This window comes from Triticum aestivum, chromosome 6B, assembly GCF_018294505.1.
Source record: "Triticum aestivum cultivar Chinese Spring chromosome 6B, IWGSC CS RefSeq v2.1, whole genome shotgun sequence".
In the NCBI taxonomy this organism is placed as follows: domain Eukaryota; kingdom Viridiplantae; phylum Streptophyta; class Magnoliopsida; order Poales; family Poaceae; genus Triticum; species Triticum aestivum.
The window spans coordinates 271078316-271093925 of NC_057810.1; the positions used below are offsets into that span (position 1 = coordinate 271078316).

Here is a 15610-nt window from a genome sequence, read left to right on the forward strand (position 1 = left end):
TCTCGTATATAGCACTTAGAAGAGTGACTTCTCCCTGATAAGGGTTTAGAGTATAGAGAGGATGCCTTTCTATAAATAATAGTAATAGTAAAAGACAAAAAGCAAAGACTAGATTAGATGTCCGGCATTTCTTTTTGATCGAGTTTTTTGAAGATTGATTGGACTTGAATTCCCACTTGATTGCTTTTTCTCTCTCCTCATGTTTTGCTAATAGTTTTTATCAACATGGAGATACGAAAGTAGAGAACGCATTGCATTCAATGTGATTTCCGCTGCCTTGCTTCGATTTCGTGCGTTTAAAGGCAGGGTTGAGCAACCAATCTTAAGCCAGCGAGGATGCATTTCCCGTGCCCCTATTTAGTTAGTACATTCGAGTTAAGAGCGAGAAAGCGAACTATTTCATTTAATAAAAAAAAGTGCAACGGCTGTAGAGTGAAAAGGCCATGAGGATGGCTACGGCTTTGAAGCTCCTTTATCTACCATAGATAGAATGGAAGAGTTTTTTCTCACCGCACTGATCCACCAAGGCTAGTGATATTGTCAGGACCCCGACTCAATGCAACATCGATCTAGCATGTAACACCTCATATCACTTTGCGTCCTCACGCACGGTATTCCCACGGGTGTCGCCTTACCTTTGCCCAGGACCGTTTGCGCCTTTTGGCACACGTATATGATAGTGTCGCTAGCATCCATATGATAAGGAGCCCGGGCTGACATGGCTAGTCGTAAACCCAAAGTGGCACAAACTTACAGGGACAGGCATCCATGACCCAGCATCGAACGTGTCGGTCATCAGCGAGTGAATCCAGGCTGTAGCACTGGGCTAGCAGGACTCCGGTGAACCAGGCTGTAGCGGGCTAACAGGAGTCCGGTATCCATCGCGTGACATTTCCCCGAAGGGACAGACACAGGAACGAAGAAGGACACATGCCGGCCAGCCTAAGTGTTCCGGAGCAGTAGCAAGCTACCATGGCTCGGTGGAAACACTAGGTGACATTTCCTGGTAAGAGAGGCTACTAAAGATAAACAACTAGATAGTCAGATCCTACACATACCAAGCATTTCAATAACATACACACAATATGCTCGATATGTGCAAACACAACATGGCATCACAACATGACTCTACGACTCAAATATTTAATCAATAGGCTCCGAGGAGCGAGATATTACAAACATGAGTCTCATGACCCCACATTCAGAGCATACAAATCAAAGCACAAACGGAAGCTTAACATGTTTGAGTACAGACATCTATAAATGAAAAAGGCTGAGAAGCCTGACTATCTACCAGATCCTGCCGAGGCACAAGATCGTAGCTGAGGTAACAAGCTAAACATCGAAGTCCACGCGGAACTACTAGCGAGACCGAAGTCTCTCTGCAAAAACATAAATTAAGCAACGTGAGTACAAATGTACCCAGCAAGACTTACGTCAGAACTAACTACATATGCATCATTATCAACAAAGGGGGTGGTGGGGTTTAACTGCAGCAAGCTAGCTTTGACTCGGTGGCTATCCTGAACTACGATTGCAAGTAACTCTTTTGAGGTGGCGCACACGAGTCCACAAATTCACCATATCAATACACCACTATGGATCCGCTCCCGTCTCCCTACGAGAACGCCATCCATAGCACTCACGCTTATCTTGCGCATTTTAGGGTATCCACTTTCACTTGTCTATGAACTGATATAAGCAACCCAGAAGTCCTTTTCCGCGGACACGGCTATTCGAATAGATGATGCTAACCCTGCAGGGGTGTACTTCTACATACATGTTTCCACCACTTAGCGTCTGCACACGACATGTGCTCGGCAGACTTCAAGCGAAAGCCGACGTGGGTGTAGACCACGACCTACCTAAACACTCAAGTCTCTAGTCCAGGTTTATCGCCTATTCGGGTTCCATCCATGAGGAGATCCGGCCGGAGTTTTGCTCACAGCCCCAAACAATGTGAACAGGGTTCCGTGACCCCAAACGGGCGCCCGGTATACCCGGCCACGTGCCTACCACATCACAGCCCACCCCTACGGTCAGCGCTGCGCATGGCCTCCAGCATACTACAAACACCAGAAACTACTTGCAACTCCTGGACAGAGGACTAGGGTGAATAAGAAGTCGAGCGGGGTCATATTTCAGGGCCCAATGTATGGTAGTAGCCGAATCATGGATCACAAACACAGAACTCAGTTCCTAAGGACGGCTTCAATGAGACAACCCACCATGTACTCCTACATGGCCTCTCACCGTTACCTTTTACCAAATCGTGTTCCCACACTTAGCTCACACACAGTAGGACATGTTCACACACCTCTGATTCATCCCCGATGAATCAGACCTGACTCAACTCTAAGCAGTAGCAGGCATGACAAACAAGCATGAATGAGTAGGCACATCAGGGCTCAAACAACTCCTACTCATGCTAGTGGGTTTCATCTAATTACTATGGAATGACAGGTCATGCAGAGGATAAAGGGGTTCAGCTACCGCAACAAGTAACAAATGAATCGATGTTGTCCTAATGCAGTAAAAGAGAGCAGGAGCGAGAGAGTGGTATTTTATCGGAATGAACAAGGGGGTTTTGCTTGCCTGGCACTTCTGAAGATAACATTGAGTCTTCATCAGTGTCAACGATCACAACGTCGGAACATCGTCTATCGGGAGGGAACAGATACCGGCAACAAAGAAGAAATACAATCAATGCAATGCACAATATGATGCATGCTCATGACATGGCAATATGAATGTGTTTTGAGCTAATGCAACTAGCAACAGATTAAATGAAGTTGGTTTGAATACAAGATTCAAATTCCAACTCCATATATGATTATTTAAATGCCCTTTATTTGTTTTGTCCAAAACAGAGGACAGCATTATTCAAACATGCATGAAAATGGTACAGATAGATTCCTTGAATTTTTCTGATAATTTTTCATATATAAATTATTTAATTTGGAGTTACGGTTGAATTTCTATGATTTTTAGAAGTTTTAGGCATTTTCTGGAATTTCCTGAACTATTTTTAAATCCAGAAAGAATTAGCTGCGTCAGCCTGACGCCAGCATGACGTCAGCGAGTCAACGGCCAGGTCGAGGTCAAACCTGACGTGCGGGGTCCACACGTCAGTGACACAGGAACTAATCCCGCGTTGACTCGGGCTTTGACCCGCTATGGGGCCCGCTGTCAGTGTCTGTTAGTGTGCTAATGACGGGCCACATCATCTCGCCGGAGTCTCGCCGGCGGTGACCTCGAGCCGCGGCGGAGTTCGCTCGGAACTCGCCAGAGTCGACGGATCGACGCGCCAGGGGCACCAGAGGATAGCCCGTGCCTGTGCGCATCTAGGGGAACCAACGGGAGGTGCGGGGGTGGCCGGAGTTCGCCGGAGTGGAACCCACGGCGGCTGCCGGAGTTCGGGTCTCAGCGGTTTCGCCACTAGGGTGCACAGGAGGGGAAACGGGTGGTGGACCTGGCCTTCTGGGGAGCTCCTGAGCACGGGCCTGAGGTCGGACGCGAGCTACGCTAGCTAGAGCGATGGCGGCGGCATGGCCGGCGGCGGTGGGGTTTCGGCTTTGGTAGATAACCTAGCTACGGCGCGCGAACGACGAAACAGAGAGGGGGAAACGGACGGAGAGCTCATGTAGACCCTGTAGAGGTGGACGACGAGCTTGAGGGAGGCCGGATGGGGACGGATTTGACGGCGGCGATCCGCGGTGGCCGAGGAGGGGAACGGCGAAGCTGGCAGCATCCAGGGCTTCCGGTGCCTTCTGTCTTGCTGAGGAGGAAGAGGGGGACGGGGCGGAGCTTCTTGGCGCTTAGGCGAGGCGTGGGGTTTCCGGTGGCCACGGTGGTTCTCGTCGGCGGCGGCGGGCGCGTTCGGTGAGGAGAACAGAGGAGGGGGAGAGCGTTCCGGGGAGAGAGAGGAGAGGGGCACGGGGAGAGTAGGAGGGCTAGAGGGTTGCGTGGCGCTCGGGAGAGGCATCCAGACCCTCGGCGGCAAGCAGGAGCTGGCTCGGCGCGTGCCGGCGTGCGGTGGCCACACGCCTCGCGTCCTTCTGGTGCGAGGTGGGAGACGGTGGCGGTTCGGTGGGCTGGGCCGCTGGAATTGGGCCAGGTGGGCTGAGAGGTGAGCGCCAGGTAGGGTTTCTCTCCTCTCTGCTTTTCCTATTTCTGTTTTTTGTATTTTGTTCTGTGTTGTTTTAGTTTAGTAAAATACTACACCATTTTATAAAATCCTGAAAATAGTTATGTGGCTAGAACTAAAATATACCAAACCACATAAAATGTTCCAGTATTATTGGACATATATTATTTATATATCAAATATATATCCAATGCAAATAGTTATTAAATTAATTCAAAGGCCCCAAAATAATGTTTCAGTCACTCCAAAAATAGTGGTTTGCATTTTATTCTTGCCAATATTTTTCAGAGCTGAAAAGGAACATTTCCTTGGAAACATTTGAAGCAATTTTTAATGTTGATCATCATTTTTAGAAGGTTTCTGAGGCTTTGAAAATCCCTCAATTCAAATTTCATTTGAATTAAAACATGATGCTCACATGAGGCCTAGCCTAGTGCATAACAGGACCAGGAATGTGACAACTCACCCCCACTAAACAAAAATCTCGTCCCGAGATTCAAGCGTAGGGTAACATGAAGGGGGAACGCAACTAGTATAATCTTTACGATCCAGGGTGCACTTCATCAGCATGTTGAATCGATCACCATCTTTGTCTTGTCGTCTTGTTCTGAGAACTCCAACTGACATGACAATGAGAGGAAAGGGAAACTCTAGCAGGATCGATCTTCTAGAAGACCGAACAACTCAGGATCAACTCACAAAGTGAGACATAGCAGCATCTCTTGAGCTGAAATACGAAGCACACATCTAGAGGGATGGAGTGAAACGGATGACGAAGGTTTACTAGGTAGGCAACAATTCCACACCTAAGAGGGTGGTAAATGGTTGTCAGCGCAGCGAGGAGTTGAGTTGCCATGATACCACAACGATGCACCTTAGGGAAAGTGACTCGTGGAAATATCCCCTTAAGTGGCAAAAAGAATTACCTTTGATTCAGGGATCATTGGAACTCTTTAAACCAGCCTAAGGCAATTCTCGAGCTATCATTTGGAGGGGGTCGGTAGAATGGCATACTCGGACTTGGATGATGTGGATTACCTTGTTGAAGACAACGTAATGGATGAATTTGCTTACCACCGGAAATGGAAGGGACCCATGGTAGAATGGCACATTGGCGGTGCAAGCTGGGAACAAAATGCAAATGATGGGAATGATTCTAGTAACTGGGGAGAGGCTCAACAATAGAGAGTTAATTCACTATTGGAATGATTATAGCATAACCGAGGAAATCTGGGGCAATCCCAGTTAGTGTCGCTGATAACACCTAGAGCTTATACGTGCTCTCAAGAACTTGAGCATTTCCATAGTCATCAAGGTTTTACCAATATCCGTGTCAAGGATCCTGGCAACACAACTTGCTACCATGATGAATAGCGATGGACGATGCAGATGCAAAGGAGGATAACACTTTCTCAGATTTCACCTTAGCGAGGCCAAGGAAATAAAATCTGGATGATCGACCGAGAGACATTTAGCACTCCGCTTCTAATGTTCTCCTTGACGTGCTAGTGTATCCCATTCATAGATATGGTTTGATAACTAGAACATCAAGTAAAAGGTCGGACTTCGGGAGCAATAGAATCCATAAGGAACAACTAGGGAGTAAATCCTATGAAATCCCTATGGGGAGGTGGCCAACTTCCTCAATCAAGATATTATAATAATAGGTCTTCCGGCTGGGTGTGTTGGCCACGACATCCACTTTACCGGTTATCGCGAGACCAATATTATAATTCTTGGGAAATGTTCCAACCATCATATCGGCCTGAGATTCAGATCTGGCTGGTGTCAGGATATTCTAGACTCATCAAGTCTGGAAGAAAAATGAAAGTTTGCAACACAAATAGACGAGACGACGTTGCGAGATTCTCGGGGCACGAACTACGATAGCAAGCTCCATAAACACGAGCCGGTTCTGCTACAACATGTGAGCATGTTGTCCAAGACAAGCTTTATCACATGGTAGTCTTACAACAAAACACTACCGAGTTCAGGTGGGGAACCATCATTAATGACATTGAAGTCTCCACGCGTGGAAGTCCAAAGAGTTCACCTTGGACAGACTCCTTTATCTTTGAACAACTCAATCAGTGGCTTGGTGTGCTAGGATATACATATGGAATGGAGGTTGCAAGTCTTCGAACCACAGAATACTTCGCACGTATGCATGACTGATTTGGGATGATTCCAAAAGAAACAACATTGACTTTCTCGAGTCCACGGCGGCAACTTGCATCCAATGCACATGAACTAGAGGAAGTCACTTATTACATCCGAACATATGCTTCATGAGCTAGCATGAACAAATTCTTTCAAAAGTTTCCAGCACTAGCTTAATGTTCAGCAAAATTATGGAGAAGACAAGGATGTTGTCGATGGACTCAACAACAATTCATCCAGATTCCCATGAACATGGAATTCCCTAATTATGTGAACAGGTGATAGCATTGGTCAGACCCAAAGAATATAATGGTGTATACTCGAGGAAAAACCACGAGTAAAACAACATTACGAACATCGTTGGTACTGATTTGATTTGACGATAGCCCACACTCAAATCAAAGGATTGATAAGACAATAGGTCCAGCAACTGATCACAGGGACCAACCGATGAAGATATCATCTTTCTTCAACTACCACACCAACACCAGGATATCCCTTAACATGAACTAACTCGGAGAAGCCTTTATCTTCCAACTCTCCAAGTTGTTGTTTAGCTCAACCAACTAGTTCAGGGTATCCAACACAGATTCTTGGAGAAAGGGTGGTTTATAGGAATAAACCAACTTGATCACGAGATCAACATAGCGGTCAGGCGATAGCCTGGTGATGCTTCCGAGAAGAAATTCGGAATATCATGAACCACCGATATGTTAGTAAGCTCGAGAACAATCTCGCTTTCCAGAGCAAGACGATATGATCAAATGAGCGAGGACTTGACAAAATCCTAACTCATCAATCGAAATGTGCACCAGGAAGATGGACAAGGTAGCACGATCAATCTTAGAATAATGATTCAAGAACCAACACGTTAAGAATGAGGTTATTGTCCATTTAACTACCAAGCATCAAGGTTGCTAGGAGTATTGATTTCTCACACCACGATTCACTTGTCGACATTCCAGTTGCAACAACACGGGAACCGAGAAATGAATAATGATGGAGAGAAGTATCACTGTGTCAAGAGTTCATAGGATGGTGTGCAATTCCCATGACACTCTTGATATAAAGATGGTAATACGCTAAGGTAGAACAGAGAAAAAGCAAGATTAGCAATTTGATCTGTGGAGTACGACTGCTTTGACCCAATCCTGGAAATGGACAAGGTACTGGAGTTTGTTTCTCCTAGTTATTCCGGAATAGAATGGCTTGACGGACCACAAGAGTAATAGGCCTCGATAAACGAATGCACGCATACTTTTGACTATCAATTGATAGACGAGGGTCAGAAGACAATTAAAGAGGGACAACTCAAAGGAACATATGATTTTCTGAGTTGTGGATGCATGGTTTAGCATGTCGAACGAATTCAACATATTTCTTCCGGACAATCCATGCGGAAAGGTAGAACTGGCAGAGCCACAATATATAATGGAGAACTCATCAAGAGCAATCTGGTTGTGATCGTTCAGTTCAACGAGGAACTTCTGCCATAAGTAGTTCATGGTATTTGGAAGAAGAAGATACCACGGACTTCAAGGACTATCGCAAAGGTTACTAATAACCTAAGGGAGCTAGCAATTACTATCAACATGAAGTAAGTAGGGTGAATCTCGGGTTCAAAACCCAGGAATAGAATACCTACTACTAAGTAGCATCACGGAATGCTTTCGAGAATAAAGGCCAGAATCATCACACTGGGACACAAATCATGGCTAGCTTACTAGGTGACTCCCTAAAACACCTAGGGTCATAATAATAGCTCCAACATATATGTCAAGGCAATAAATTACCTCAACGCACCGGTTAGTGTGCTTATTCTGACCATAAGGGACATCGGGAGCGGAAAGAAAGGATTTGCAAATGCATCAGACTAATTAGAAACCTGGGATGACTCGGACAGCATAACGGCTGTGAATGCTCAGAAAAGATTTAAGACATGCTACAGAAATGGTGGCATAGCCACTCAGAAGCACAATATCAAGGTTTCGAGATCAACAGTTAACATACGGAAGTAATAGGAACTGAAACGAGGCTTAAGTCCAACAATTCTATAAGTCTACGGATTAGTAACACGTGATCCTGATGGAAAGAAGAGATAGCCTAGTTCTTAATCCCCGTAGAAGAGAAGATGATGACTCAGATCAGAAGGCCATGAGGTATAAGGAGTAAAAAGAGCCTTATGTTCCATCCCACAATCAATTCCCTTATATAACTAAAGAATTTCTAGACTCAACTTCGACCAGTTTGGCTTGGTAATCCTACAGGCAGTCAAGCTCTGATACCAACGCTGTCAGGACCCCAACTCAATGCCACATCGATCTAGCATGTAACACCTCATATCACTTTGCGGCCTCACGCACGGTATTCCCACGGGTGTCGCCTTACCTTTGCCCGGGATCGTTTGCACCTTTTGGCACACGTATATGATAGTGTCGCTAGCATCCATATGATAAGGAGCCCGGGCTGACATGGCTAGTCGTAAACCCAAAGTGGCACAAACTTACAGGGACAGGCATCCATGACCCAGCATCGAACGTGTCGGTCATCAGCGAGTGAATCCAGGCTGTAGCACTGGGCTAGCAGGACTCCGGTGAACCGGGCTGTAGCTGGCTAACAGGACTCCGGTATCCATCGCGTGACATTTCCCTGAAGGGACAGACACAGGAACGAAGAAGGACACATGCCGGCCATCCTAAGTGTTCCGGAGCAGTAGCAAGCTACCATGGCTCGGTGGAAACACTAGGAGACATTTCCCGGTAAGAGAGGCTACTAAAGATAAACAACTAGATAGTCAGATCCTACACATACCAAGCATTTCAATAACATACACACAATATGCTCGATATGTGCAAACACAACATGGCATCACAACATGACTCTACGACTCAAGTATTTAATCAATAGGCTCCGAGGAGCGAGATATTACAAACATGAGTCTCATGACCCCACATTCAGAGCATACAAATCAAAGCACAAACTGAAGCTTAACATGTCTGAGTACAGACATCTATAAATGAAAAAGGCTGAGAAGCCTGACTATCTACCAGATCCTGCCGAGGCACAAGATCGTAGCTGAGGTAACAAGCTAAACGTCGAAGTCCACGCGGAACTACTAGCGAGTGCAAAAACGTAAATTAAGCAACGTGAGTACAAATGTACCCAGCAAGACTTACGTCAGAACTAACTACATATGCATCATTATCAACAAAGGGGATGGTGGGGTTTAACTGCAGCAAGCCAGCTTTGACTCGGTTGCTATCCTGAACTACGACTGCAAGTAACTCTTTTGAGGTGGCGCACACGAGTCCACAAATTCACCATATCAATACACCACTATGGATCCGCTCCCGTCTCCCTATGAGAACGCCATCCATAGCACTCACGCTTATCTTGCGCATTTTAGAGTATCCACTTTCACTTGTCTATGAACTGATATAAGAAACCCAGAAGTCCTTTTCCACGGACACGGCTATTCGAATAGATGATGCTAACCCTGCAGGGGTGTACTTCTTCATACATGTTTCCACCACTTAGCGTCTGCACACGACATGTGCTCGGCAGACTTCAAGCGAAAGCCGACGTGGGTGTAGACCACGACCTACCTAAACACTTAAGTCTCTAGTCCAGGTTTATCGCCTATTCGGGTTCCATCCATGAGGAGATCCGGCCGGAGTTTCACTCACAGCCCCAAACGATGTGAACAGGGTTCCGTGACCCCAAACGGGCGCCCGGTATACCCAGCCACGTGCCTACCGCATCACAGCCCATCCCTACGGTCAGCGCTGCGCACGGCCTCCAGCATACTACAAACACCAGAAACTACTTGCAACTCCTGGACAGAGGACTAGGGTGAATAAGAAGTCGAGCGGGGTCATATTTCAGGGCCCAATGTATGGTAGTAGCCGAATCATGGATCACAAACACAGAACTCAGTTCCTAAGGACGGCTTCAATGAGACAACCCACCATGTACTCCTACATGGCCTCTCACCGTTACCTTTTACCAAATCGTGTTCCCACACTTAGCTCACACACAGTAGGACATGTTCACACACCTCTGATTCATCCCCGATGAATCAGACCTGACTCAACTCTAAGCAGTAGCAGGCATGACAAACAAGCATGAATGAGTAGGCACATCAGGGCTCAAACAACTCCTACTCATGCTAGTGGGTTTCATCTAATTACTGTGGAATGACAGGTCATGCAGAGGATAAAGGGGTTCAGCTACCGCAGCAAGTAACAGATGAATCGATGTTGTCCTAATGCAGTAAAAGAGAGCAGGAGCGAGAGAGTGGGATTTTATCGGAATGAACAAGGGGGTTTTGCTTGCCAGGCACTTCTGAAGATAACATTGAGTCTTCGTCAGTGTCAACGATCACAACGTCGGAACATCGTCTATCGGGAGGGAACAGATACCGGCAACAAAGAAGAAATACAATCAATGCAATGCACAATATGATGCATGCTCATGACATGGCAATATGAATGTGTTTTGAGCTAATGCAACTAGCAACAGATTAAATGAAGTTGGTTTGAATACAAGATTCAAATTCCATCTCCATATATGATTATTTAAATGCCCTTTATTTGTTTTGTCCAAAACAGAGGACAACATTGTTCAAACATGCATGAAAATGGTACAGATAGATTCCTTGAATTTTTCTGATAATTTTTCATATATAAATTATTTAATTTGGAGTTACGGTTGAATTTCTATGATTTTTAGAAGTTTTAGGCATTTTCTGGAATTTCCTGAATTATTTTTAAATCCAGAAAGAATTAGCTGCGTCAGCCTGACGCCAGCATGACGTCAGCGAGTCAACGGCCAGGTCGAGGTCAAACCTGACGTGCGGGGTCCACACGTCAGTGACACAGGAACTAATCCCGCGTTGACTCGGGCTTTGACCCGCTACGGGGCCCGCTGTCAGTGTCTGTTAGTGTGCTAATGACGGGCCACATCATCTCGCCGGAGTCTCGCCGGCGGTGACCTCGAGCCGCGGCGGAGTTCGCTCGGAACTCGCCAGAGTCGACGGATCGACGCGCCAGGGGCACCAGAGGATAGCCCGTGCCCGTGCGCATCTAGGGGAACCAACGGGAGGTGCGGGGGTGGCCGGAGTTCGCCGGAGTGGAACCCGCGGCGGCAGCCGGAGTTCGGGTCTCAGCGGTTTCGGCACTAGGGTGCACGGGAGGGGAAACGGGTGGTGGACCTGGCCTTCTGGGGAGCTCCTGAGCACGGGCCTGAGGTCGGACGCGAGCTACGCTAGCTAGAGCGATGGCGGCGGCATGGCCGGCGGCGGTGGGGTTTCGGCCTTGGTAGATAACCTAGCTACGGCGCGCGAACAACGAAATAGAGAGGGGGAAACGGACGGAGAGCTCACGTAGACCCTGTAGAGGTGGACGGCGAGCTTGAGGGAGGCCGGACGGGGACGGATTTGACGGCGGCGATCCGCGGTGGCCGAGGAGGGGAACGGTGAAGCTGGCAGCATCCAGGGCTTCCGGCGCCTTCCGTCTTGGTGAGGAGGAAGAGGGGGACGGGGCGGAGCTTCTTGGCGCTTAGGCGAGGCGTGGGGTCGCCGGTGGCCACGGTGGTTCTCGTCGGCGGTGGCGGGCGCGTTCGGTGAGGAGAACAGAGGAGGGGGAGAGCGTTCCGGGGAGAGAGAGGAGAGGGGCACGGGGAGAGTAGGAGGGCTAGAGGGTTGCGTGGCGCTCGGGAGAGGCATCCAGACCCTCGGCGGCAAGCAGGAGCTGGCTCGGCGTGTGCCGGCGTGCGGTGGCCACACGCCTCGCGTCCTTCTGGCGCGAGGTGGGAGACGGTGGCGGTTCGGTGGGCTGGGCCGCTGGAATTGGGCCAGGTGGGCTGAGAGGTGAGCGCCAGGTAGGGTTTCTCTCCTCTCTGCTTTTCCTATTTCTGTTTTTTGTATTTTGTTCTGTGTTGTTTTAGTTTAGTAAAATACTAAACCATTTTATAAAATCCTGAAAATAGTTATGTGGCTAGAACTAAAATATACCAAACCACATAAAATGTTCCAGTATTATTGGACTTATATTATTTATATATCCAATGCAAATAGTTATTGAATTAATTCAAAGGCCCCAAAATAATGTTTCAGTCACTCCAAAAATATTGGTTTGCATTTTATTCTTGCCAATATTTTTCAGAGCTGAAAAGGAACATTTCCTTGGAAACATTTGAAGCAATTTTTAATGTTGATCATCATTTTTAGAAGGTTTCTGAGGCTTTGAAAATCCCTCAATTCAAATTTCATTTGAATTAAAACATGATGCTCACATGAGGCCTAGCCTAGTGCATAACAGGACCAGGGATGTGACAGATATCCAATGGGATGGAGCTATTTCCCTTGGCACCTTATAGTCCTCAGACGATGAACAGAGCACTAGATGCCCTAATCTACTCCTATGCTAAGTGTCTTTGTTTGGTTTGATTTCTTGTGAAAGCGGCTAGCCCCATCACTAAAGCATGCCTGTTCCATATGAAAGGTGATGTAGGTAGGGCTGGTAGGGGAAGTAAGAAATAGGTGAGACTCATTAATGAAACTAGCCTTCAGCCTTAGATTTCTAAGTTCTGTTTCCACCATTACTAGTGTTTCCTTGCTTTTCATAATAGAAAAATATCAACTAAACTAAACCAGAGATTTTCGTAGAGATTGGCAGGACTGGGTATTGTTCTGGGCGATGAAATGGATGGAATTTCTTGAAACATAACTCACTTCACTTATAATCGAATTTGGAAAAGGGAGACTAGCTGCTGCAATAAATCAAGAAGAAAGCTGGCGCAAAAGAGAAGCTCAATGAGAGAGATTCTAGACCGGTCATGGTCGGGGCTGATTGATCGCTCCTTAAAAGGGAGTTAACTGCTTCGAACCATAATGAAACTTATCTCATAGAGTGAGCTAGCCCCAGATAGCGAAGGATAGCTATTGACTTATTGGGAAACCCGCCTCCAATACATGCTGATCCCAGACCCCCTATTCCTTCATTTTAGGTTTTCATGGCCGATTCAATAACATAGTTCGCACACCTCTTTTCAATTCTCTAGAGATAGTTGTCATTTATCTCTTCTTCCGGGTCCCTCCTATTTGGTTGGAAGTTTCCTGCTCCATTTGGGAAAGCAAGGGCCCTAGTTTCGTTATTGAGTCTCGTTATGGTCGAATATGAATGAATCCTGGAATGGAATAAAAACATGAGTCAAATGCATCATAGTCCCTCAATCAAACAGTCAACTAGTTCATATCTAACCTTATATATTCTTTTCCCACACCTTAGCTTCAAATAATTGAATGAATGAGTGCTATTTCAGAGTTCCAGTTTAGGTATTAGCTCGCTACAGTTTAGTAAGTAGTTCTGTCCCTTTGTTTGGTGAACTAGTTCTGGATATAAGCATTAGAATGAGAGTGGCTACGTATTCGAATCACTTGACTCGCTTTCCTGTTTCCGAATCCCTTCTTGCATACAATCCTAATTCACAATCCGATTCTTGCTCGATTCTATAATGAAAAACAGACCTTGTGCCATGGATTTGATGAAGCTTGAAAGGACTCCCCTTGTTCGAAGCCAAAGATAAGAAGCATACGGGTGACAACCCCAATCCTTATATATCAATCCAATTACCGGAGGAACGAAGAATTAAGTTTGCCTGACGCCCGAAAACAACTTGTTTGTTTTGGTGGAAGAGGAATAAATAGAGAAATATCACCGCTTTTCATACGCTAATTCGTGATTCAAAGTAGAGCGAGTGAGGGAGCTATACCCGGGACTCAATCAACATATGCCAAGTGTTCCGTAATCTATGGGCAGCACTCCGTAGGAATGTTATAGTCTAGGCATGTCATAGTAGTCATTGGACAGAAAGAGGAGATACTTAACATGTCTTATTCCGAATTCCTGTGGTTGTCATTATGTTCCAGCAAGGAAATAGTCATTCTTTCATTCCGAGCATTCGACTAACGACACAGATTTCAAGTGCTATAACAGAAACTTCCCTTAACGCGCAAATGAAATCCCTCACAACACTCTTTACCTGCAACTGCTCCCGCTTATGGTAGTAGATAAACAGGTGGTGGACATGTATCTGCAGCCTCTGCTGCTGGTAGATTGACTGTTTTATATGGACTGGAAAAAAACGGAGGGTAGTGCTTGAGAATGCTACTCTATTCCTAGAATTAGCCATCCCCTTCTTTGACTATTCGACCTGCTCCTCGAAGCAAGGAAGGGAATGAAGATGGCATTGAATGCCCTTTCCGCAAGAAGGATAGGAGTTGGCTTACCGCATCTACCTTCTCATCGCGGGATAAGGGCTGGGGCGTTAACTTAAGTACTAAAGCTGCTGGAGCGGCTGCATTCATTGATTCCCCACGAAGGAATCGCAATATCGCTACTTCCCCTTACTGCCCTAAGCGGGGGAGATGGATTAAAAACCTTGTGTGAAGGAAAGGCTATCAAAGTCGTTGACCATTAATCTAGTTGAAGGACAAATGGACAGTGAATCAACGGAATCGAGTTGTTCTAAGGATTCAAATTCGGCAGTCGAGACATCTATATCTATGGAATTTCAAAAGAGAGAAAAGGATCCTAATCCGACCCGAGGACGAGCTCAAGCATTAGGGTTCGAAAAGAAGAAGTAAAGCTCTCGTTTACTTCAATCAAAAAAGGTAGGTCATAACACAGATTGAATTAGACCTTACTCAATCACTCATCGCTGGAAAAAGTAGAGCGATTTCCTCGCAAAAAATCACGAGCGAGATATTCTTCCTTAACAGGGATCTCAATTGCGGGAAGAAGTACAAAGGGCAAAGGCAGAAGTGGAAGGGTCAAACTCCTCTATCGGGGAAAGACAGGAGGGATAAAAGTGTAAAATCACTTGTTTGAAACATCTAAAAAATAGAAATGGCTATTAGAAGTTGTATTTTCGGTGGTCAAAGGGAAGGAATCAGAAAAGAGGGAAGCACACTCAAGGTAGAATCAGTTCCAGGAAAGTATGTCCGTTGAAAGGAAAGAGTCCCTAAACAGACCGGTTTTCAGTAAATAAGACAGGTCCTGGTCTTTGGCAACAAAAGAAGCCGAAGCGGGAGCTCGATCAAAGAACATTTATAGATCCTCATCATCCTCAGGTTCTGGATACACAGCGAGAAGGGAATCTTCCTGTTCGAATGGAAGATTTTTGAAAGAGAGGGGAGAAATCAATCACATGCGTGAGCGGATCGAGCTATTATATAATAAGTAATGGCTGAAAAAGCTATTCTTGGTAGATCCACTTGTCAAGGTGCGCAAAGTCGTGTTC

General features: G+C 46.1%; 1 long non-coding RNA gene across 1 annotated transcript; it reads left to right on the forward strand.

Annotated features, from left to right (window-relative positions):
- Positions 1-433: 433 nt before the first annotated feature.
- LOC123134075 (uncharacterized) lies at positions 434-12850 on the forward strand. Its single transcript, XR_006465493.1, has 3 exons — positions 434-531; positions 1474-1476; positions 12645-12850. It is a non-coding gene; the product is annotated as an uncharacterized lncRNA (long non-coding RNA).
- Positions 12851-15610: the final 2760 nt, after the last annotated feature.